General features: G+C 43.2%; 1 protein-coding gene and 1 pseudogene across 4 annotated transcripts in view; both read left to right on the plus strand.

Annotated features, from left to right (window-relative positions):
- The window catches only part of PPM1E (protein phosphatase, Mg2+/Mn2+ dependent 1E), a 189,685-nt gene that overhangs the window by 82,759 nt on the left and 80,617 nt on the right, over positions 1-26,309 (plus strand). Inside the window, exon 1 of one of the 4 annotated variants that reach the window (XM_089317270.1) lies at positions 16,077-16,094. The exons of the other annotated variants lie outside the window; for them this stretch is intronic. The gene's annotated coding sequence lies outside the window, so the exon portion shown is untranslated. Of the gene's footprint in view, positions 1-16,076; positions 16,095-26,309 lie in introns of those variants that run through there. 4 annotated transcript variants of the gene reach the window in all.
- On the plus strand, positions 14,067-14,672 carry LOC149121175 (large ribosomal subunit protein uL13 pseudogene; annotated as a pseudogene).

Raw genomic sequence — 26,309 nt, forward strand, 5'->3', positions numbered from 1 at the left:
ATTGGTGTATGAACACTTAGGTTGTTTCCAGCACTTAGGTTGTTTGGCTATTGTGAATAATGCTATAATAAACATGGAAGTACAGATGTCTTCTTGATAGATGGATTTCATTTCCCTTGGAGATATATATATATATATATATATATGTATATGTATTTATATATGTATGTATGTATATACAGGAATGGAATTGCTGGATCAAATGTTAGATCTATTTTTGGTGTTTTGAGGCTCCTCCATCTTATTCTCCACAATGGCTGTACTAATTTACATTCCCACCATGAGTTGTTTGGGTTCCTTCTATGATCTAGACATTAACCCTTGTCAGATATATAGCTTGCAAATATTTTCTCCCATTCCATAGGTTATTTCTTTATTCTGATGATTATTTCCTTTGCTGTACAAAAGTAATTTATTTTGAGGAAATCCCATTTATCTGTTTTACTTCTATTTCCTGTGCTTTTATAGAAAATCCTTACTATGGCAGTATTGTGAAGTGTTTTCCCAATGATTTCTTCTAATAATCTCAGTATTTCAGGCCTCACATTTAGGTCTTCCATCCATTTAGAGTTGATTTTGTACATGGTGAGGTAGGAATCTAGTTTTATTCTTCTTCGTGTGATTATTCAGTTTTTCCAGCACCATTTGCCTGTCCTTTTTTCCAATGAATGTTCTTAGCACCTTTGTCAAATATCAGCTGTTCATCTGTGGGTTTACTTCTAGAGTCTTCTTTATTCTCTTCTGTTGATCCATGAATCTGGTTTTATGCAGCACCATGCTATTTTGATTACTGTAGAAAATTTATTTATTTGTAGAAGATTTTATTTATTTATTTGAAAGAGTTACAGAGAGAGAGATGGAGAGAGATCTTCCATTTACTGATTCACTTCCCAGATGGTCACAATGGCCAGAGCTGAGCCAAGCTGAAGCCAGGAGCCAAGAGTTTCATCTGGATCTCTCACATGGGTGTAGCAAGGGCCTGGACACTTGGGCCACTTTTCTGGTTTTCCCAGGTCATTAGCAGGCAGCTGGATCAGAAGTGGAGCATCTGGGACATATATGGGATGCTGGCATTGTAGGCTGAGGCTTTACTTGCTACACTGCAATGCTGGCCCCTGTAATGTATTTTAGTCAGGTACTATAATGCTCCTGTTTTGTTCTTTTTTGCTTGAGATTACTTTGGATATTTGGAGTCTTTCATAATTCTATGCAATTTTTAAAAAGATTTACTTATTTGAAAGAGTTACAGAGTGAACCATCCACGGGTTCACTCCCCAAATGCCTGCAATGGCTAGAGCTGAGCTGATCCAAAACCAGGAGCCAGGAGCTTCTTCTGGGTGTCCCATGGGAATGAAACTGCTTTCTAGGCACATTAGCAAGGATCTGGATCAGAGGTAGAGCATCCAGGACTCCAAACCAGCACCCATATGGGATGCTGACACTGTAGGCTGGGGCTTTAACCCGCTGCACCACAGTGCTGGCCTCAATTCTATACACTTTTTAAAAAAAATTTATTTACTTATTTGAAAGTTAGAGGTACAGAAAAAGAGAGATATCTCTTCCATCTTCTTCATTCTCCAGATGCTTGCAACAACCAGGGCTGGACCATGCCAAAGCCAGGATCCAGGAGCTTCATCTGGGTCTCCCACATGGATGACAGGCCCAAACACCTGGGCCGTCTTCTGTTGTTTTTCCATGCCACTAGTAGTAAACTGGATTGGAAATGGAGCAGCTGCCATTGGAGGTGGCAGCTTTACCTGCTACATCACAATGCTAGCCCTCCATACGAATTTTACTAGCTTTATTTTTTTTTTTTCTGCTTCTGTGAAAAATGTAATTGGGATTTCTTTCTTTTTTAAGATTTTTTTTCTCTCTCTCTTTTTAAATTTGTTTACTTAAAAAGCAGAGCTATAAAGAGAGGGAGAGACAGAGAGAAAGATCTTCCATCCACTAGTTCACTCCCAAAATGGCTGCAGCAGGGAGCTGGATTGGCAGTGGAACAACTGGGTCGTGAACTGACGCCCATATGGGATGCTGGCATTGCAGGTGACAGCTTCATCCACTATGCCACAGCACTGGCCCCTGTTATTGGGATTTCACTGGGAATTGCATTGCTTTGGGTAATATGCACAGTTTAGCAATATTGACTCTTGCAATCCATGAACATGGGATGTCTTTCCATTTCTTTGTGCTCTCTTCAATTTCTTTCATCAGTGATTTACAGTTTTCATTGTACAGCTCTTCCACTTCCTTGGTTAAATTTACTTGCAGATATTTTATTTCTATTTCAGCTATTGGAAATGTGATTGCTTTTTGATTTCTTTTTTATAAGAATCATTGTTGGTATGTAACAGTGCTCTTGATTTTTTTACATTGACCTTGCAACTTTGCTGAATTTGTTTATTAGGTCTAACAACTGTTTGGTGTAATGTTTGGAGTTTTCTATATATAAGATCATGTCATCTGCAGACAATGACAGTTTGACTTCCCCCTTTCCAATGTAGATTCCCTTTCTTTCTTTCTCTTGCCTAATTGCTCTAGCCACAATCTCCAGTACTATGTTGAATAAAAGTGATGAAAGTGGGCATTCTTGTCTTGTTCTATATCTTATAAAGCCTTGAACTTTTCCCCATTCATGATGTTAGTTGTTGGCTTGTTATACATGGCCTTTATTATGTTGAGGTATATTTATTTCTTTTATACCTAATTTAGTCAGATTTTATCCCCTTGACTTTTATCAAATGCCTTTGCTGTATTTGTTGGGATAATATGATTTTTACACTTTATTCTGTTGATGTAGGGAATTACATTTATTTTTTTGCATATGTTGAACCATCCTAACATCCCTTATGAATCCCACTTGATCACAATGAATGATCTTTCTAATGTGCTGTTGGATTCAATTTGCAAGTATTTTGTTGATGATTTTTATATATGTGTTCAACAAAAATTATGACCTATAGGCTTTTCTTTTTTTGTGTGTTCCCTTGTCTGGTTTTAGTTTGGCCTGTTAGAACAAATTTGGAAGAATTCTCTCTCATTTTTGATATATTTTTTGAAATAATTTAAGAATAATTGATGTTAATTCTCCTTTAAAAGTTTAGTAGAATTTACCAGTGAAGCTCTCTGTTCCAGGACTTTTCTTTAATGGGAATTTTTTTTGTTTAAGATTTTTTTTTTATTTGAAAGAGTAACAGAGAGGTAGAGACAGAGAGAAAGAGGTCTTCCATCTGCTGATTCACTCCCCAAATGACCACAATTGCCGGGGCTGAGCCAATCTGAAGCAGGAGCCAGGAGCTTCTTCTGGGTCTCCCACATGAATGCAGGGCCCAAGAACTTGGGCCATCCTCTGTTGCTTTCCCAGGTGAATTAACAGGGAGCTGGATCAGAAGTAGAGCAGCTAGAACTCGAACCAGTGCCCATATGGGATGCCAGCACTGCAGGTTGGGGCTTTAACCCGCTGCACCACAGTGCCAACCCCAGGGAGATATTTTATCACAGAATCAGTCTTGGTATTATTGGTCTGTTTAGATAATTCTCTTTCCTCATGATTCAGTCTTAGTAAGATATAGGTGTCCAATAATTTGTGCATTTCTCTGGGTTTTCAAATTTGTTGCCATATAATTATTCATAGTAATCTCCAACAGCATTTTGTCTGTTTCCCTCCCTCTCTCCCTTTCTCCCTCCCTCCCTCCTTTCTTTCCTTATTTTATTTCTTTTAGAGATTGATTGATTTGAAAGGAAGAATTACAGAAACAGAAAGAAGGAGGGAAGGAAGGAGGGAGGGGGAGAGAGACAGAGAGACAGAGACAGAGAGAGACAGAGATTTTCAATCCCCTGGTTCACTCCCCAAATGGCTGCAATGGCTGGGGCTGGGCCAAGCCAAGCCAATAGCCCAGAGCTCCACATGGGTGGCAAGTGCCCAAGCATTTGAGCCATCTTCTGCTGCTTTCCCAGGCCCAGTAGTGGGGAGCTAAATCAGTTGTGCCACAGTAGTAAGGCAGTCAGGATTCAAGCCAGCACTTAACATGGGATGCTTGCATTGAAGGAGATAGTTTAACCTGCAGTACCAGCTCCATTCTTTTGTATTTCTGTGTGTCAGTCTTAATGTCTCCATTTTCATCTCTTCTTTGTATTTGACCTTCACTTTTTTTTCCTGGTTAGTCTAGTTAAATGTTTAACAATTTTGTTTATCCTTTCAAAGAACTAGCTCTTCTTTTAATTGATTTTTTTTTTTTTTTTTTTTTGACAGGCAGAGTGGACAGTGAGAGAGAGAGACAGAGAGAAAGGTCTTCCTTTGCCGTTGGTTCACCCTCCAATGGCCGCCGCGGCCGGCGCGCTGCGGCCGGCGCACCGCGCTGATCCGATGGCAGGAGCCAGGAGCCAGGTGCTTTTCCTGGTCTCCCATGGGGTGCAGGGCCCAAGCACCTGGGCCATCCTCCACTGCACTCCCTGGCCACAGCAGAGGGCTGGCCTGGAAGAGGGGCAACCGGGACAGAATCCGGCGCCCCGACCGGGACTAGAACCCGGTGTGCCGGCGCCGCTAGGCGGAGGATTAGCCTAGTGAGCCGCGGCGCCGGCCCTTTTAATTGATATTTTTGTGTCTTTTTAGATCTGTCATTTATTTATGCTCTGAATTTTATTATTACTTTCATTCTACCAATTTTGGTTTTGATTTTTTTCCCCTAGTTTCTTGAGGTGTATTGATAAGTTGTTTGAGATCTTTTTGGGTTTTTAATATAGGCATTGATGGCTATAAATCTTCCTCTTATTACTGCTTTTGCTATATCCCAACTTACTAGGAGGGGAGAGGGACCGAAGGTTAAGTTGATCACCAGTGGCCATATTTAGTCAGTCATGCATATGTAATGAGTCATTCATAAAATCTCAAAAGGATAAGGTTCAGGGAGCTTTTGGATAGCTGAACATGGGGAGGTTCCTGGATGGTGGCAATCCTAGAGAGGGCTTGGAAGTTCTTTCTCCTCCCCTAACTCACCTTATGCATCTCTTTATAACCTTTGTAAAATACTTTATAATAAGCTGGTAGACATATAAATGTTTCCCTGAGTTATGTTAGCTGTTCTAGAATATTAATTAAACCCAAGGGGGGAGTTATGGAAATCCTGATTAATAGCCAGTTGGTTAGAAGCTCAAATAAAACAACCAGACACTTGCAGCTGGCATTTAAAGTGGAGGGGGTAGTCTAGGGGACTTGAGCCCTCAATCCTAGAATCTGATAGTGTCAGAACTGAATTGAATTAGAGGACACCCACCTGGTGTTTGCAGAATTGAGTGCTTACTTGCTGAGGTAGGAGAACAGGGATCCTTGTATTTTGTGAGGACACAGAAATCTTCTGTGTTGATTGTGATTTGGGAACAATGGAGGAAATGGTTTGTTTTTCCTCAAAAAGTCTATGATTCATTTCCAGTTAATTTTGGTGTAAGTTGTGAGATTTACGTTGAAGTTCTTTTTTTTTTCTTTTCTTTTCTTTTTTTTTTTTTTTTTTGCCAACATCATCTTTTTTTCCAATATCATTTGTTAAAAAGATTTAATTACTTTTATACTTACTTTAAACATTAGTTGTCTGTGGGGCCAGTGCTCTGGTGTGTTGGGTGAAGCCGAAACCTGAAGTGCCAGCATCCTATATGGGTGCTGATTCGAGTCCAGGATATTTCACTTCCCATCCAGCTCCCTGCTAATGTGCCTGGGAAAGCAGTGGAAGATGGCCCAAGTCCTTTGCCCCCTGTACCCATGTGAAAGACCCAGATGAAACTCCAGCTCCTGGCTTTGGCTTGACCTAGCACTGGCCATTGTGGCCATTTGAGGAGTGAACCAGCAGATGGAGGCCTTTCTCTCTGCCTCTGCCTCTCTGCAACTCTGACTTTCAAATAAAATAATAAATAAGTCTTTAAAAAATTAGTTGCCTGTATAAGTAGACTTTTTCTGTGTTTATATCTGTTCCTAGTACCAATAGGTAATTACTATTATCTACATGGTGAATCTTTAAAAGGGTAGTGTAATTCCTTTTATTTTTCTTTATACTTTCTAGCTCCTTTGCCTTTGCATTTAAAGTTTAGAATCAGCTTCTCCATATACACAAAATATTTTGTTGGGGCCAGCATTATGGTACATCAGGTTAAGCTGCCACTTGGGATACCTTCATCTCATATCAGAATACCAGTTTGAGGCTGGCGCTGCGGCTCACTAGGCTAATCCTCTGCCTTGCGGTGCCGGCACACCGGGTTCTAGTCCCGGTCGGGGCACCAGATTCCGTCCTGGTTGCCCCTCTTTCAGGCCAGCTCTCTGCTGTGGCCCAGGAGTGCAGTGGAGGATGGCCCAAGTGCTTGGGCCCTGCACCCCATGGGAGACCAGGACAAGTACCTGGCTCCTGCCATCGGATCAGCGCGGTGCGCTGGCCGCAGCACGGCGGCCATTGGAGGGTGAACCAACGGCGAAGGAAGACCTTTCTCTCTGTCTCTCTCTCTCACTGTCCACTCTGTGTGGGGAGCAACTGGGAGCAACTCAGACTACACTAAGTTACTGGAATTAAGACTTATTCTATGCATCTGCTCTCCCACAATATGGCGCTGGGAGAGGAGGAAACAGCTTCTACACAGCTGCCTCCAGTTCAACCAATAAACTGTAGGACCTGCTCCTGATTGGAGGAGAGCAGCGTACTCAGCATGTGGGTAGCAGAGTTGGGATTGGTGGAAGAGGACTATAAAGGAGGAGAGAGACAACATGCACCAGGAACACCTGAGGAACATCTGAGCAGCCCCCGAGAGAGCCGGCAGGCGGTGTGCCGCTCCCCCGCGGAAGTGGGGAATGTGGCAGGGGGAACCGCCCTTCCACGGAGGTGGAAGGGACGGTAGCCAACCCGGGAAGAACCAGCAGCAAACCCGGGAAGGGCCGAGCAGACAAAAGAACAGCGCAGGGTCCTGTGTCGTTCCTCCGCGAAGAGGGGGAGCGACATAATGGTGCCGTGACTCAGATATGAAGCCTAGGCAGGGTTTAGTGTCGTTCCTCCACGAAGAGGGGGAGCGACACTCTGCCTGTCAAAAAAAAAAAAAAAAATACCAGTTTGAGTCCTGGCCTCTCCACTTCTGATCCTGCTCATGGGCATGGGAAGCAGCATATGATAGCTCAAGTACTGAAGTCTGTGCCACCTACTTGGGAGACCCTAGTGGCTAAGGTTGGCCCAGGCTGAACCCAGGTGCCAGGAACTCCATTTGGGTCTCCCACATGGATGGCAGGTACCCAGGTATTTACACCCTTTTCTGTCCCAAAATATTCCATATGTCATTTAGTTATTGTTTCTTATTAGTCTTTTCCAGTGCCTCTTAGCCTTTCTTTTCCTTTCATGACTTTGATACTTTTCTTTTTTGTTTGCCTTTATTTTGATTTTTTTATATTATACATTTTTGTTAATTTATTTTCAGTTTTTAACAGATTGAATGTGATTTGTAAATACAATTCTAAGAACATAATGATATTCTCTTCCTTCTTTCCCCCTTTCTCCCCACCCTCTTTCCTTCTCCCTTTTTTTTAGTCTTTGAGATAACATATTTTAAAGTGACATTACAGGCGCCGGCGCTGTGGCGTAGTGGGTAAAGCCACCACCTGCAGTGCCGGCATCCCAGTTGGGCTCCAGTTCGAGTCCCGGTTGCCCCACTTCCAATCCAGCTCTCTGCTATGGCCTGGGAAAGCAGTAGAAGATGGCCCAAGTCCTTGGGCCCCTGTACCCATGTGGGAGACCCAGAAGAGGCTCCTGGCTTCAGATCAGCACAGCTCCAGCCATTACGGCCAATTGGGGAATGAACCAGCGGATCGAAGGAAGACATCTCTCGCTCTCTCCTTGCCTCTCCTTTCTCTTTGTAACTCTGACTTTCAAATAAATAAGTCTTTTAAAAAATGACATTGCAGTAAAAAGGCTTAATACTTTACTGAATAAGAAGTTTAACAAGTAAAAAGCAAAAAGACCCTGGTTTAGTGGGAATATAGACAACAACTATAAACAATAATTGAATGGAAAATAAACATTTCACTTACATACATTACATATTTTTAAAATTTATTTATTTGAAAGACAGAGTTATACATAGAAAGGAGAGCAAGTAGGGAGGGAGGGAGGGAGGGAGAGAGAGAGAGAGAAAGAGAGGTCTTCTATCCGCTACTTCACTCCCCGATTGGCTGCAACGGTCGGAGCTGTGCCAATCAGAAGCCTGGAGCCAGGAGCTTCTTCTAGGTCTCCCACGTGGGTGCAGGGGCCCAAGGACTTGGGTCATCTTCTACTGCTTTCCCAGGGCATAGCAGAGAGCTGGATCAGAAGTGGAGCAGCCAGTTCTCGAACCAGTGGCCATATGGGATGCTGGCATTCAGGCCAGGATGTTAACATGTTGTGCCATAGCGCCGGCCCCTATACATTAGATTTTACGAGAAGATTTATTTATTTATTTATTTGAAAGTCAGAATTAGAGGGAGTGAGTGAGAGATCTTCCATCCACTGGTTCACTCCCCAAGTGGCTGCAGTGGTCAGGGCTGGGCCAGGCCGAAGCCAGGAGCCAGGACTTCATCAGGAGCTACAGCTAGGTATCAATACCAGTACTCCTATGTGGGACATAGATGTCTTACTCAGTGTTTTAACTACTAGTCTCAAGAGGCACTTCGTCTTTGTCATTCACTGTCTCCATCTCTCTGCCTCTTAAATAAATAAAAATTGTAAAATAATAGGGACCAGTGTGGTGTGGCAAGTTAAGCTGCTGCCTGCAATGCCAGCATCCCCTATGGGTGCCAGTTCATGTCCTGGTTGCTCCACTTCTGACACAGCTGCCTGCTCATGGCCTGGGAGAAGCAGTGGAAGATGGCCCAAGTGCTTGAGCCCCTGCCATCCACTTGGGAAACCTGGATGAAGTTCTTGGCTTCCGTTCAGCTTAGCCCGGCTCAGTCCTGGGCTTTAGAGACTTGGGGAGTGAACCAGTTGATGGGATCTCTCTGTGTCTCTCTCTCTGTGTCCCCCTCCTCTATAATTCTTTAATAATTAAATAAATAAAGCTTTAAGAAAATAATATGAATAAACATGTCTGACCTTCAAAGGAGGGGCAGGTTTTGCTTTATAAGTGTTTATTTTAGGTAGATTCTTAAAAGTTTCTGTTATAACATTTTTATTTTCCTGTATGTCATATACAATTAAGTAATGGAGATGGATTCAGTTTATAAGAACTATAATACTACTTTTTAGAAAAATGTGTTCCAACTGTTATTTTACTTTCTGTAAGCCCCAAGTTGAGGTTTAAGAGAATTTTTTAAAAATATTTTATTTATTTATTTGAGAGCTAGAGTTACAGACAGTGAGATGGAAAGACAGAGAGAAAGGTCTTCTTTCCATTGGTTCACTCCCCAAATGACTACAATGGCTGGAGCTGCGCTAATCCGAAGCCAGGAGCCAGGTGCTTCTTCCTGGTCTCTCATGTGGGTGCAGGGGCCCAAGCACTTGGGCCATCTTCTGCTGCTTTCCCAGGCCATAGCAGAGAACTGGATTGGAAGAGGAGCAACCGGGACTAGAACTGGTGCCCATATGAGATGCTGGTGCTACAAGCGGAGGATTAACCTACTGCATCACGGTGTCGGCCCTGAGAATTTTTTTAAAAGATTCATATATTTTATTTATTTGAAAGGCAGAGTTACAGAAAGAGAGAGGAAGAGACACAGAGAGAGATCTTTCATCTGCTGGTCACTTCCCAAATGACCACAATGGCCAGGGCTGGGCCAGACCTAAGCCAGGAGCCAGGAGCTTCATCTGGGTCTCCCACGGAGGTGCAGGGGCCCAAGCACTTGTGCTATCCTCCACAGCTTTTCCAGGTACATTAGCAGGGATCTGGATCAGAAGGTAGCAGCCAGAAATAGAACCAGTGACCATATGGGATGCTGGTATTGCAGGAGGCAGCTTTACTTGATATGCCACAATGCTGTTGTCCCCAGTATAAGAGAATTTTGTTTACTACAGAGATTAAAAATTAACAAGCAATGTCTGTATTTATAAATACGTTGAATTCTTTCATCCGAATTCATTTTGGAGATTTGATATTATGAATTAATTTCTATAAAATTTTCTTTTTTTTTTAACTTTTATTTAATGAATATAAATTTCCAAAGTACGATTTATGGATTACAATGGCTTCCCCCACATACCGTCCCTCCCACCCACTACCCTCCCCTTTCCCACTCCCTCTCCCCTTCCATTCACATCAAGATTCATTTTTGATTATCTTAATATACAGAAGATCAGCTTAGTATACATTAAGTAAGGATTTCAACAGTTTGCTCCCACACAGAAACATAAAGTGAAAAATAATAGATGATTTTTTTAAATGATGATGAAATCAGATCAGACCTATTGTCATGTTTAATCCCAGTGAGAGTCAAGTTGGGAGTTGATAATTTTTTTTTCTTTCTTTTTTTTTTTTTTTACAGAGGATCAGTTTAGTATACATTAAGTAAAGATTTCAACAGTTTGCACCCCCATAGAAACACAAAGTGAAATATATTGTTTGAGTACTCGTTATAGCATTAAATCTCAATACACAGCACATTAAGGACAGAGATCCTACATGAGGAGTAAGTGCACAGTGACTCCTGTTGTTGACTTTACCAATTGACACTCCTGTCTATGGCATCAGTAGTCTCCCTATGCTCCAGTCATGAGTTTCCAAGGCTATGGAAGCCCTCTGAGTTCTCCGATTCTTATCTTGTTTAGACAAGGTCATAGTCAAAGTGGAGGTTCTCTCCTCCCTTCAGAGAAAGGTACCTCCTTCTTTGAAGACCTGTTCTTTCCACTGGGATCTCACTCACAGAGATCTTTTGCCAGAGTGTCTTGGCTTTCCATGCCTGAAATACTCTCATGGGCTTTTCAGCCAGATCCGAATGCCTTTAGGGCTGATTCTGAGGCCAGAGTGCTATTTAGGACATCTGCCATCCTATGAGTCTGCTGAGTATCTCACTTCCCATGTTGGATCACTCTCCCCTTTATTTATTCCATCGGTTAGTGTTAGCAGGTACTAGACTTGTTTATGTGCTCCCTTTGACTCTTAGTCCTTTCATTATGATCAATTGTGAACTGAATTGGGGAAAAAGGGACACTAACCCACTGTTGGTGGGAATGCAAACTGGTCAGGCCACTATGGAAGTCAGTCTGGAGATCCCTCAGAAACCTGAAGATAACCCTACCGTTCGACCCAGCCATCCCACCCCTTGGAATTTACCCAAAGGAATTTAAATTGGCAAACAAAAAAGCGGTCTGCAGCCTAATGTTTATTGCAGCTCAATTCACAATAGCTAAGACCTGGAACCAACCTAAATGCCCATCAACGGTAGACTGGATAAAGAAATTATGGGATATGTACTCTTTAGAATACTATACCGCAGTAAGAAACAACGAAATCCAGTCATTTGCAACAAAATGGAGGAATCTGGAACACATCATGCTGAGTGAAATAAGCCAGTCCCAAAGGGACAAATACCATATGTTCTCCCTGATCGGTGACAATTGACTGAACACCAAAAAGGAAACCCCCTGAAGTGAAATGGACACTATGGGAAACGGTGACTTGATCAGCATAGCCCTGACTGTTAATGAACAACTTAATACATTATCCCTCTTAGTAGTTTTTTTGTCTGTTCTACTTAATATGACTGGTTTAATTCTGTAATTAATACACAGTTATTCTTAAGTGTTGAAAATTAACTGAAATGTGATCCCTGTTAAACATAAGAGTGGGAATAAGAGAGGGAAGAGATGTATAATTTGGGACATGCTCAAGCTGACTTGCCCTAAATGGTAGAGTTAAAAACATAACAGGGGATTCCAATTCAATCCCATCAGGGTGGCATGTACCAATGCCATCTCACTATTCCAAGTGATCAATTTCTATAAAATTTTCTAAGACTTCCCTCTTTTATTTAATCTTGGAATTTACAAATGTTTATGTATAGGAGTAGACACGAAAGAAAGGTTTTACTTGATTATTCCCAGTTCATGTTTTCTTCTGCTTCAGTGTGGCTGGTCTTTGTCTTCTGTTTAGGTTACTTGTGACCCCTTTGATTCTTTCCTGAGTGAGAATGTTTGGCTTCTGGGTATATCATATGGCTCCTAACAACTGCTATTTGCCCAAGGACAAGGTCTTGTTAACCTGCTGCCTCTAAGAGTCTGCATTAGCAAGAAGCTGGAATTGGGACCAGAGCTGGGAATCAAATCTAGGTACTCTGATACAGAATTGGAGTACCCTAAGTGGTATCTTAACTGCTAGACCAAATGCACATCCCTCTGTGTCTGTGATTTTCACTATAAGTGCTTCATGTAAGTGGAATCATACAATATGTATCTTTTTGTAACTCAGAATAATATTTCACTTAGCAAAATATCCTGAGAATTTCTTTCATTATGAAGGCTAAGTAATATTCTATTATATACTCATATATGTACCACATTTTGCCTATCCATTCATTTGTCAATGCTCACTTGGTTTCCATTTTTTAGCAGTTGTAAATAATGCCAATATTAAAGTAGGTATATGTGTAGCTCTTCATGGTTCTGCCTTCAATCTGGATATTATATATCCAGAAGTATAGTTGCTGGATCATTTGATAATTCTCTTTTTAAAATCACATCACTGACAGCAATGTAGTGAGTGGATTGATTGATTTGAGAAGTGGAGAGAGATCTGGATTCTACTGTTGCACTCTGCAAATTCACACAATGGCCAGGATGGGGCGGGTCCAAAGCCGAAAGCCACAAATTCAGTTCAGGTGTCTCACAGGAATATAGGGATCCCAGTTACTTGAGGCATCACTTTTGTCTGCAGGGGTCTATATTAGCAGGAAGCTGGAGTCAGAATCTAGGTACTCCAGTATAGGATGAGAGCATCTTAAGTGCTGGTTAAATACTCACCCTTGTAATTCTGTTTGTAACTTTTTCAGGGACCACTGTACTGTTTTCTACAGCAGCCATACCATTTTACATTCCTAACAGTGCACAGGATTTTAATTTCTCCACATCCTTGTCAAAACTGATGTTTACAGGCCGGTGCTGGGGCTCACTAGGCTAATCCTCCGCCTGCGTTGCGAGCACCCCGGGTTCTGTTGGGGCGCCGGATTCTGTCCCGGTTGCTCCTCTTCCAGTCCAGCACTCCACTGTGGCCCAGGAAGGCAGTGGAGGATGGCCCAAGTGCTTGGGCCCTGCACCCGCATGGGAGACCAGAAGGAAATACCTGGCTCCTGGCTTTGGATTGGTGCAGCACACCGGCCGCAGTGCACCAACCGTAGCGGCCATTTGGGGGGTGAACCAACAGAAGGAAGACCTTTCTCTTTGTCTCTCTCACTGTCTAACTCTGCCTATCCAAAAAAAAAAAAAAAAAAAAAAAAAAAAACCCTGACGTTTACATAAATTATTGCATCATAGAATCATAGATAATTTGCTACAGGTAAATTTTCATACCTATAAGTTGGTATGATTTCTTTGTTTTTAAAATTACATTGTTTAAAGGCAGAAAGAGATCTTCCATCTGTTGATTCATTCCCCAAATGGCCCTCACAGCCAGATCTGGGCCAGGCCAAAGCCAGAACCTGGGAACTCCATCCTGGTCTCTCAAATGAGTGGCAGGGACCGCATCTTCTGGCATTTTCTGCCTTCCCAGATGTATCAGCAGGCTGCTGGATTGAAAGCAGAGCTGCTAGGAGACTAGAACCAGTACTCTGATTTGGAATGCCAGTGTTCCAAGCAGCAGCATAATCTACTTGCCACATACCAGCCACTAATTTATTTCTTCAGTATAAAGGTTGAGGGTGGGGGGTGGCATTCCAGTACTGTGGCATTTGAGGTTAAACCTCCACCTGCAGTGCTGGCATCCCATATGGGTGCCAGTCAAGTCCCAGCTACGTGGCCAATTTGGAAAGTGAACCAGTGGGTGGAAGATCTGTCTCTCTTTCTCTATCTCTGCCTTTCAAAATAAATAAATAAATAAATCTTAAAAAAAAAATAAAAAATTTGAGGGGGCTCAGGTGGCTGCCAAGGATGGCAAAGGGGCAGGTCCTGGTCCTGGCTGGCAGAGGCCGTCTCTTGGGCCACCTGGAAGCCATCATGGCCAAGCAGATACTGCTATGCCAGATGGTAGTGGTTCTGTGCTGCGAGGACATCAACATTTCTGGCAGTTTCTACAGAAATAAGTGGAATTACAGGGTCTTCCTTTGCAAGCAGATGAACACCAACCCCTCCCGGGCCCTGCCACTTCCAGGCCCTCAGCTGCAGATATTGGCGAACTGTGCAAGGCATGTTTCCCCATAAGACCCAGTGGGGCCAGTCTGTCCTGAACTGCCTCACGATATTCAATGGGATCCTGCTACCCTATGAAAAGAAAAAGCAGATGGTAGGTCCTGCAGCCCTCAAGGTTGTATGTCTGAAGCCTATGAGAAAGCTTGCTTGCCTTGAGCTTGTTCATGAGCTTGACTGCAACTGCCAGGCAGTGTCAGCCTGCTGGGGGAAAAGAGGAAGGAGAAGGCCAAGATCCATTACCTGAAGAAAAAGCAGCTCATGAGGCTGCGGGAACAAGCAGAAAAGAACATGGAGAAGAAAATTAACAAATTCACAGAGGTTCCCAAGACTCATGGACTCTTGGTATGAGCCCAATAAAGACTTTATTCTTCATGCTTAGCCTGGTCTGTCATTCATCCATTGCCACCCTGGAGTCTGGGCCCCAGAAAGATGGGGGCAAAAGAGGGCCTTAGTCACTGCTCCTATTGGAGGCCTTCCCTACAGTGCACAGCTCCTAAGGGCTGTGCAGACATGGTTGATCTGTGGCCTATTTATGATTATTTTAAAAAGATTTGCGGGAGTGGATGGGAGCCCCCACCTGCTAAGTGTGTGTGGCGGGGTCTGTGGCTCAGCTTTCCAGCTGGTCTCCTGTACTTTGCAGCTGTTAAAATGGGAGAAAATGTTGGGGCACTATGAGCCTAGTGTACAAAGGGTATTTATAGGGGCCTGACACTGTGGTATAGTAGGTTAAGCTTCTGCCTGCAGCACTGGCATCCCATGTGGGCGCCCAGCTGCTCTACTTTCAATCCAGCTCGGTACTAATGACCTGTGGAAGGCAGCAGAAAATGGCCCAGTTGCTTGGGCCCCTGCACCCATGTGGGTGACCTGGAAGAAGTTCCTGGCTCCTGGCTTTGGACCAGCCCAGTTCTGGCCCTCGTGGCCATTTGGGGAGTGAACCAGTGGATGGAAGACTTCTCTCTCTCTTCCTCCCTCTCTCTGTAACTGTGCCTCTCAAATAAATAATAAATACATCTTTTAAAAAAATAATATTTAGTGTGCTCAGACTGGAAGGATGGGCAACCACAGACATTGCCCTTGAGACTTCCTGTGTTTTGTGACCATAAGTAATTTTTTAAATAAAAAAAAAAAAAAGTTAAGAGGGCCAGCATTGTAGTGCAGTGGGTTAAGCCTCCACTTGTGGCACTGAGTCCTAGCTGTTCGCTTTCCAAACTGGCTCCTTGCTAATGCATATGGGAAAGCAGCATAGGATCACCCAAGTATTTGGGCTCCTGCCACCGGTGTGGGAGACCCGGATAGTGTTCTAGGCTCCTGGCTTCACTGTGGCCCAGCCCTGGCTGTTATGGACATTTGGGGAGTGAACAGGCAGGTGGAAGATTTTATCTCTCTCTCTGTCTCCCCTTCTCTCTCTCATGCTGCCTTTCAAATAAAATAAAAAATAAATCTTGAAAAAACATGCATGTATATGTAAAAGCTAAGAATCATTTTCTGCAGATATATTCACAAAATGACAGAAGATATTTTATTGTACTAAGTGTATTTTGTTCTATGTTAAACCATAAGCATTATTGTTTTTTCTAAAATATAGCACAGTATTTTCTTTAGATATTGTTTTCAAATGATTACAGTTCCCAAGAAGCAAACTATACCAATTTGAATGTGAAATACCAAACATTGAAAGAGGATATAAAATTTTTTTTTCAGGCAGTGGAAAAGAAGCAAATTGGTTCACATTGGCTGACTGAAAAACAGAACAATGGCTAGGTAGAAATGGTAAGACTAAAGTGCAATCTTGATTGGATTATAATAAAATCTCCTAGTGTTAACTTTCTTTTTCATGATTTTTACCCTTCCGTGTAAGTAAAGAAAGACTACCCACATGAGAACAAGGATTCTTATTCAAATCTTGCTTCTAACAAGGAAGTGAGCTACCATCACTTGGATTTGGTAGACTTAAAGTGGTATAGGCAAGTTTTATGCTGAAAAAAAGAGGAGAAGTTAGGTATGCTCTGATTGGAGGTTGTCGTGCTGAACTAAAGAGCAGCTAACTGGAAGTAGGACATGTTAGGTAATTGATTTGGGGAATATGCTAATGTTTGGTTTTCTCTGATTGACTCTAAGTTGAAAGCTTCCAGGATGGAGGCTAAAGTGGTACAGTGGAGAGCTCAGATGCTGATAAAATCCTGACTGTTGTTAGCTGAAGTAGGGCTTTTTAGGTAATTAATCTGGGGAACATATTCATGTTTGGCTTTCTGTGGTTGACCAGAAGTTGAAAGCTTCTGGGATGGGAGGCAGGTTTGGGAGCAAAAAAACAAAAAGTGGGGTAGCAGGGAGGTGACAGTCACTGATCAGATCCTAACTGTTTTTAGCCAATTGCTACTGAGTATGATTTGGATTATAGATTGAGAGATTATGTGCCAATGTGTCAGTCTTCAAGTATGGTTTATTCATTGTCCATTTGTATATCCGAACTCTCACCATAGGAGAACAAAAAAATTGTTTATATTTCATAATTTTATGGTTGATTATATAACTTTGAGACTTGTGTCAAGATTCTAAACAAAAATTCTCCCAAATGAAAATAATATTTCATGTCTGAGTGTAAGATGAATTATGCAGAAATGTTCATGGACATCTATGTCAGGATGCCATTACTCAGGTAGAAGTAGATTCTAGATCTCAGGAGATACCAGTTATAATAAAAATGTGTGCTGGGGGAAGTATTTGGCCTAACAGTTAAGACACTTGTATCCCATATTAGAGTGCTTGGTTCAAGACCTAACTGCTGCTGAATCAACTTCCTGCTAATGCACACCCTAGAAGGCAGCTGTGATGGCTCAAGAAGTTGGGTCTCTGACACCTGCATTGGAGTCCTGGGTTGAGTTCTCAGCTTCCAGCTTCAGTTTGGCCTAGATTTGGCCACTGTGGGCTTTGGAAGAGAGAACAGTGAATGGGAGCTCTCTAATTGTCTTTCTTTCTCTGCCTCTCAAATAAACTAATTGTTTAAGCGTTATTTATTTATTATATTGATTTATTTGAAGGACAGAGTGACTGAATGGGAAGGACAGAGAGAGAAAGAGATCTTCATCTGCTGGTTCACTCCCCAGATGGCTGCTAACAGCTGGGTCTGGGCTAGACCGAATCCAGGAGTTAGGAGCTCAGTCTCCCACGCAAGTGGCAGAGACCCAATTGCGCCACCTTTTGCTGCTTTTGCGGGCACATCAGCAGGAAGCTGGATCAGAAGCAGAGCAGCTGGGACTATAGCTAACACTCTGGTATGGGATGCCAGTGTTGCAAGTGTAGTCTAACCCATTGTTGCCAGAATGCTGGCTCCAATAAAAGATTTTAAAAAGTATGTTCTGGGGGTTGGTGCTATGATGCAACAGGTTAATCCTTAGCCTGCAGCGCCAGCATCCCATATGGGCACTGGTTCTAGTCCCAGCTGCTCCTCTTCTTCTTCTTTTTTTTTAAATTTATTTGACAGAGTTAGACAGTGAGAGAGAGAGAGGGAGAGACAGAGATAAAGGTCTTCCTTCCGTTGGTTCACCCCCAAAATGGCCGCTACGGCCGAAACTACCCCGATCCGAAGCCAGGAGCCAGGTGTTTCCTCCTGGTCTCCCATGCAGGTGCAGGAGCCCAAGCACTTGGGCCATCCTCCACTGCCTTCCTGGGCCACAGCAGAGTTGGACTGGAAGAGGAACAACCGGGAATAGAACCCGGCGCCCATATGGGATGTCAGCACCGCAGGCAGAGGATTAACCAAGTGAGCCACGGCACCGGCTGGCTGCTCCTCTTCTGATCCAGCTCTCCGCTATGGCCTGGGAAAGCAGTGGAAGATGGCCCAAGCTTTTGGACCCCTGCACCCGAGTGGGAAACTCAGAGGAAGCTCTTGGCTCCCGGTTTCGGATCAGCCCAACTCTGGCTGTTGTGGCCATTTGGGGAATGAACCAGAGGATGGAAGCCCTCTCCCTGTCTGTTGACTCTACCTCTCAAATAAATAAATAAAATATTTAAAAGTAAAAAAAAAAGTGTGTTTTTGGGGCTGGCATTGTGACATAACTAGTAAAGCTGCCGCCTGCAGTGCCAGCATCCCATGTTGGTCCCAGTTCATGTCCCAGCTGTTCCACTTCAAATCCAGCTCCCTGCTAATATCCTGGGAAAAGCAGCAGAAGATGGTCAAGTGTTTGGGTCTCTGCCACACACAAGGGAAACCTGAATGAAGCTTCTGGCTTTGGCCTGGCCTAGTCCTCGTCACTGGTGGCCACTTGGGGATCAGCAGATTGAAGAGCTCTCTCGCTCGCTCTCTCTCACTCTGTAACTCTTTCAAATAAAACTTTTTTCAAAAGTTTTCTTATGTGACTCTTGAGAAATTAGTGAGAACATAGTTAGGAATATCTTGGAGAGTCTTTGTACATTTTCCCAGTGACTAACTGGATGACTAAGACTTTTAAAAGTTTAAGGGAGAAAGTTTTACCGGTCACTTTTGGAAACTCCCCACATTGTAATTTCCTATAGAGCCTATCAAAGGAAATTGGTCATCTGTGTTGAGGATTATATTTGAATTCCTACAGCTTTTTAAATGTTTCATTTGAGAAACTTTAAAATTTAAATATTTTATGTAAAAGTAATGAAGATAAAACTTAAGTACCATTTATCCTCCTCCCTCCCACTTCACTTCCCTCCCCATTCCTTTCTTCCTTCTCTTATGAACTTGCTTTATGTCCATCAAACTCACAAAATGGTTATTTCTGAAAACAATGGAATTGCCCTCTGCTTGTCTCATAATGAACACAAAAACAGATGATTTGAAAGACTATAATCTATGTTCTTTTCAGTTAGTAAATGAACATGTTTTGATGAATTTGAGAAGTAGAACATGACTCATCAAATAACTCAATAACCAATTAGCTGTATATTCTGTATCCAAAAACCTAACATCTTTTTGTCAGTATTAATTAGTTTAATTAACATTAGGCTTCTAGTTCTCTTGAGGAAAGAAAAAGAAGGGTTTAGGCAAAAAGTCTAGAGAAAGCAGGAATCGATACATTAAGGAATATGTGAAAAAGTGAGTCTCAGAGGGTTTACTGTTGATCTTGGCTGAAAGTGTAGGTAATTTCAAATTTATTTTTATCTTTTCTTCACTTTTTAAAAAAGATTTATTTATTTTGAAAGTCAGTCACAGAGAGAGAAAGAGTGAAAGTGTTCCATTCACAGTTTCATTTCCCAAATAGCCACAGTGGCTGAGGCTGGCCAAAGCCAAGAACCAGGAGCTTTATCCAGGTCTCCCTCTGGGTTTCTCACTTGGGTTGTAGGGCCTCAAACACTTGGGCCATTTTCCACTGCTCTTCCCAGGCCATTCCTGGGACACAAATTGGCACTTATGGGATGCTAGGTTTCTGTGAAGGTATTACCCACTGCATCACAACTCTGGCCTCTTTTTTTTGGGGGGGGGGGTTAGAAGTACTGCTTTTTTGTTTCAAAATGAGTGTGTACAGTATATATTATACTTGTAAGACTCAGTGCTTCAGATAACTGCCAATTTGAGATCTGTATGGCAGAACAGAGTCTACTGTGCTAAAAGTACAATTCTCCAAATATAAATTATCTCAGTTTTATAAATACCTACATAAAAATGCTTAGGTCCTTGTGAAATCGGAAAAGACCCCGTAATATTTACCCTGAAATGTGGCCCCTTAAAGTTCCCTAGAAATGCTATCCGGGGTGCCACATGCGTTACTGGAATTTGGGGTGCCTTACGATTTCACCACGGGCTTATTACTAAATCCCCAATATTAATAAGCCCGAGAGGGTTCTTGCCTAATATTTAGAGAAGAATTCTAAATACTGGCACAGATAAACGAGGCAGCATGGTACGTTTTAAGCTTTTATTTAGTAAGTAAGGTGCATAAGAGAGTGAGAGCTTATTTAGGGGAGAGAGGTGAATAGGGGTTCATACCAAGCACCAGGAACCAGCCACATGGATGAGCATCTAGGCCAGGAAGCCTAGAGCACATGGCCTGAAGGCCATGCACCCTGGAGGCGTGGGGCTACAGCAAGCCCTGTCCTGGCAAGAGGCCAGGGAAGAAGAGCAGGGTAGGCACACTGTGCCCTAGGCTTTTAACCCACTCCAAAGGGGAGTGGTTAATTAACGTGATTGGCTGGTGGGCACCCCCGTGTGGCCAGGTAGGGGAATGAGGCCACACAGGAGTGTGGCAAAGGCATCAGGTAGGAGCATGAGGTCACACAGGGGCGTGGTCTTCCAGTTCACAAATCTGATCAATTTTAACCAGTATGCCTGGCTACTTCACTTGCACATATTTTAATAGAATCTTTTTTGTTGTTGTTGTTGTTTTGGACAGGCAGAGTAGACAGTGAGAGAGAGAGACAGAGAGAAAGGTCTTCCTTTGCCATTGGTTCACCCTCCAATGGCTGCCGCTGGCGCACTGCGGCCGGCGCACCACGATGATCCAATGGCAGGAGCCAGGTGCTTATCCTGGTCTCCCATGGGATGCAGGGCCCAAGCACTTGGGCCATCCTCCACTGCACTCCCGGGCCATAGCAGAGAGCTGGCCTGGAAGAGGAGCGACCGGGACAGAATCCGGCACCCCGACCGGGACTAGAACCTGGTGTGCCGGCGCCGCAAGGCGGAGGATTAGCCTAGTGAGCCACGGCGCTGGCCCTTAATAGAATCTTTTGCATCTTTTTTTAAATATTCCTGTGATTCGTGGACAATCACAGTTGGCAGAACAAAGAACTATATTTAGTACCTTATCTGAAAGGTACTGTAATTAAGTCTGTTTTAGTTTAGTCATTACTAACACTGTGGCTAATACAGGTTAAAGGAGAATTTTAAATAATATCCTCAACCCGTAGTTGAGTTATAAATCCATAGTTGAAACAGCCTCCTATATCCTAAGAAACCAAACTAATGAGAGAAAACATAAGTTTATTAATGAGGGCAATGCACATCATGCTGGAGAAACCTCAATTTGCAAGACAATCAAAGTAATACCTTGGAGTCTGGCTTATATATCATCCTTGACAAGAAACAATAAATTTTAGAGAATTGACAAGACAAAGGTAAGCAATCCCAAGTTTCCATAAGGCAAGAAGGAATATTTTCCTATGGGAAAAAAAAATATAAGTTACTAGAAATGAACTAATGGAGTAAAGTCTGCTCCCATATTCTCTGAGTCTGTCTCTGTACTGATAATAGTTCTAAAGGAGACTGATGTCCTGTCTTTAGACAGGAAGTGGGGGAGGTTAGAAAAACCATTGTCTTTGTTAAGTACTGTTCTGCTTTTGGGCAAACAGACTGCAGAGAGCTCCTCTGCATATTAATTGTCTTTAGTTCAACAGTTCTTTTTATTTTGGGAAGAAATATTTTGGTTTTGTTCACAGGAATTTGGTGGTGGTAGGATAGGGAAGAGTTTATCAGAGAGGAGACCTGTGAGATGAGATAAAGCTAGTAAGAATTAGGAGGAGGAAAAAAAACAAGGATGTCAGTACATCTGCACCATCTTTTTTTTTTTTTTTTTTTTAATTTATTTATTTGAGAGTCAGTTACAAAGAGGTCTTCCATCCATCCACTGGTTTACTCCCCAATTAGCTGCAATGGCTGCAGCTGGGCTGGTCCAGAGCCAAGAGCCAGGTGCTTCTTCTGGGTCTCCCATGTGGGTGCAGAGGCCCAAGCACTTGGCCATCTTTTGCTGCTTTCCCAAGCCAAACTGGTACCCCATGGGATGCTGGTATTGCAGGCGATGGTTTTACCCGCTAAGCCACAGTGTTGGCCCTGCTGACTTTTTTTCTTCTTCTTCTTTTTTTTTTTTTAGACTTTATTTATTTTGAAAGAGTTGCAGAGCTAGAGACAAAGATCTTCTGTCCGCTGGTTGGTTTTGTCCATGGATGGTTGCAAGGGCCAGGATTGGGCCAGGCCTAAGCCAGGAACTTCATCTGTGTCTTTCATGTGGGTAGCAGGGGCTCAAACACTTGGGCCATCTTCTGCTACTTTTACCAGGTCATTAGCAGGGAGCTGTATCAGAAATGGAGCAACCAGGACACAAGCTGGCCATCATATGCTGCTTTCCCATATGTGTTACTAGAAAGCTGGATCAGAACCATGACTCGAACTGCCACTCTGATATGGATTGCTGGTGTTTCAAGCTGTAGCTTAACCTGCTGCCCCACAACACTTCTCCCAGTTGTGCTTTGTTTTTGAGATCCTAACTGAGAGTAATACTAACTACTTGTCCAGAGATGGTACCAATTCTTTTTATTTTCCTTTTCACATCTTCCCTTTGTTTTAAAGCTTACCCTCAAATGTAATATGTAACATTTTCATTCAAAAGATCTCTAAAAATTAGAAATATATGCAATAAAAAGCAAAATGTTCCCTTTCAACCCTTTCTTTTTCTATCTTACTACCCTCTCCAGAAGTCCCTACAGCAATGTTTCATTCCAAATTTTTTTTTGTGTATTTACATAGTTATTATATAAAGAAACATATGGTTTATGGAATTTTTGCTTTTTAAAATAAAGTTTATTTATTTTCACTTAAAAGACCAACAGAGAAATCTTCCATCCATTGGTTCACTCCTCCAAATTCCCGCAACAGCCAGAGCTGGCCCAAGCCAAAACCAGGAACCTGGAATTCCATCCAGGTCTCTTATTTGGATGGCAGAGACCCAAGTACTTGAGCCATCACCTCCTGCCTCACAACAAGCAGTTAGTTGGATCAGAAGCCGAGTAACTGGGACTTGAACCAAGCATCCCAAATGGCATCTTAACTGCTGAGCCTGAATATTTCCCCTTTTATATAAATGGGATCATATTTAACAACCTTCATTATTTTCTTTTTAAGATTTATTTATTTATTTGAAAGGCAGAATTACAGAGAAGCAGAGGCAGAGAGAGAGAAAGAGAAGTCTTCCATCTGCTGACACATTCCCCAGATGGCCACAACGGCCGGAGCTGCCCCAATCTGAAGCTAGGGGCCAGGAGCTTCTTCCAGGTCTCCCATGCGGGTGCAGGGGCTCAAGGACTTAGGCCATCTTGTACTGCTTTCCCAGGGCATAGCAGAGAGCTGGATCAGAAGTGGAGCAGCCGGGACTCAAACCGGCACCTGTATGGGATGCTAGCGGTGCAGGTGGCAGCTTTACCTGCTACACCACAGCGCTGGCCCCGTAAATACATCTAATAAATAAATAAATATTGGGTAAACACTTTCAATTGCAATAAGGGTTGGGAAGCCAACTTCCAAAAAGAATTATATGATTCACTTATAAGACAAGTCTCAGATATAAACAAGATTAAGAATGCAATATGTTGGTTTCCACATGCTTAAGGGGTTGCTCATCTATGTGGGCAGCATCCTGTTAAGATATGCTGGAGTCAGCACTGTGGCATAGTAGGCTAAGCCTCCACTTGTGGTGCTGGCATTTCATAGGGGTGCTGGTTCTAGTCCCAGCTGTTCCACTTCCAATCCAGGTCTCTGCTATGGCCTGGGAAAGCAGTAGCAGATAGCCCGAGTGTTTGGGCCCTTGCACCCATGTGGAGACCCAGAAGAAGCTCCTGGCTGCTGGCTTAGGAATGGCCTGACTCCGGCTATTGCAGCCATTTGGGGTGTGAACCAGTGGATGGAAGACCTTTTTCTCTGTCTCTCCCTCTCTGTGTAACTCTACCTCTCAAATAAATAAAATCTTTAAAAGAAAAAAAGATGTGTTGTTAGGGTGGGCATTTGGCACAGTGGTGAAAACACTGCTAGGAGTAGGGTGGGAGGCACTATGGCACACAGTGGTTAAGCTGCCACTTATATTGCTAACATCTCATATCAGAGAGCTGGTTCTTGTCCTGGCTGCTCTGCTTCCTAGCCACCTTCCTGCTAAAGCTCCTGGGAAGGCAGTGGATGATGGCCCAAGTGCTTGAGCCTCTGCCTGCTATGTGGGAGACCAAGATAGAGTCCGTGGCTCCTGGCTTCAGCCTGGCACAGCTCTGGCTATTGCAGCATTTGGGAAGTGAACCAGCAGATGGAAGCTCTCTCTTCTCCCTCTTTCTTTTCCTTACTACCTCCCTTTCTCCTACCTCTCTCTCTCCCTCCTTCCCTCCCTTCCTTATTACTTCTCTCCCCTTCTTCTCTCTTTCTCTATCTCTTGCTGTTCAAACAAATGATTAAATAAAATTTTTTTTTAAAGACACTGTTTGGGGGGCCAGTGTTGTGGCATAGTGGGCCAAGCTGCCACTTGCAATGTTGGCATCCCATATGGGCTCCGGTTCAAGTCCAAGCTGCTCCATTTCTGATCCAGCTCCCAGTTAATGTGCCTGGGAAAGCAGCGGAAGATGGCCCACGTCTTTGGGCCCCTGTACCCATGTGGGAGACCAGAAGAGGCTCCTGGCTCCTGGCTTTGGTCTGGCCTAGGTCCTAGCCATTAAGGCCATTTGAGGAGTGAACCAGTGCATGGAAGTTTCTCTCTCTCTCTCTCTCTTTCTCTCTCTCTCTCTAACTGTGCCTTTCAAATAAATAAATCTTAAAAAAAAAAAAAAAGACACTGCTTGGGACATCTGCATAAGTGCCTGTCTTTGAGTTCCCTATCAGCTTCCTGTCCAGCTTCCTGCTAATATGAACCCTGGGAGGCAACAGGTGTTTGATAAAGTACTTGGTTCCTTGCTACCTACAGTGGAGTTTTGTGCTCCTGGTTTCAGCCTGGTCCAAGCCCAGCTGTTGTAGGCATTTGGGGACTGAACCAATATATGGAAGATCTCTCTCTTTTTATACCTTTCTAATAAAATAAATAAAAAAGATGTGGTACTATGTTGCAGAATAAGAACTAACTAAACATTAAAATGCATTCTTTATAAGAAATCTTTTAAATGCACTTGTGTAACAAATTTTAAACCATTTAAAGGGGCCAGCGCTGTGGCGCAGCAAGTTAACATCCTGGCCTGAAGTGCTGGCAACCGATATGGGCGCTGATTCAAGACCGGCCGCTCCACTTCTGATCCAGCTCTCTGCTGTGGGCTGGGATAGCAGTGGAGGATGGCCCTTGGGCCCCTGCACCCATGTAGGAGACCTGGAAGAAACTCCTGGCTCCTGGCTTCAGATCAGCACAGCTCCGGGCATTGCGGCCATCTAGGGAGTGAACCATCGGATGGAAGACCTCTCTCTCTCTCTTTTCTCCTCTCTCTGTGTAACTCTAACTTTCAAATAAATCTTTAAAACAAAAAACCATTTAAAATAATGTACAAGACATTTACCACCTTGGTTTTAAACGTTTTTTAAAAACTTTATTTTTTATTTCTTTGAAGGGCAGAATGAGAAAGAAATTTCTCATCTGCTGGTTCAATTCTTCAAATGCCCACAATGGCTGGGGCTGAGCCATGTGGAAGCCAGAAGCCCGAAGCCCAGAACTCAATCTAGATCTCCCATACGGATAGCAAGGACACAGGTTACTTAGGCCATCAACTGCTGCCTCCTAGGACCACCTTTGCAAGTAGCTGGAATTAGGAACAGATCTGGAACTTGAACTCAGGTACTCCAGTTATTGGATATAGGCATCCCAATCACTGGGCCAAATGCCTGTGTCCATAGAGGTTTATTTAACTGTACTCTGCAGATGGACCTTCAGATCTTTTATTTATCAACAAAAGTTTTATATTTTTTCTTTCCTGTTTTCTTTTTTTAAAATAATTATTTTATTTATTTGAAAGACAGAGTTACAGAAAGAGGTAGAGCCAGAGAGAGAAAGAGGTCTTCCATTCCGGTGGTTTACTTCCCAGCTGACCACAACAGTTAGAGCTGATCTGATCTGAAGCCAGGAGCCGGGAGCTTCTTCTGGGTCTCCCTTGCGGGTGCTGGGGCCCAAGATCTTGGGCCATCTTCTGCTTTCCCAGGCCATAGCAGAGAGCTGGATCAGAAGAGGAGCAGCCGGGACTCAAACTGGCACCCATATGGGATGCTGACACTGCAGGCTGGGGCAAGCTGGGGCTTTAACC

The sequence above is a fragment of the Oryctolagus cuniculus genome, chromosome 17 (assembly GCF_051225735.1).
Source record: "Oryctolagus cuniculus isolate XC-2025 breed Fujian yellow rabbit chromosome 17, ASM5122573v1, whole genome shotgun sequence".
Lineage (NCBI taxonomy): Eukaryota > Metazoa > Chordata > Mammalia > Lagomorpha > Leporidae > Oryctolagus > Oryctolagus cuniculus.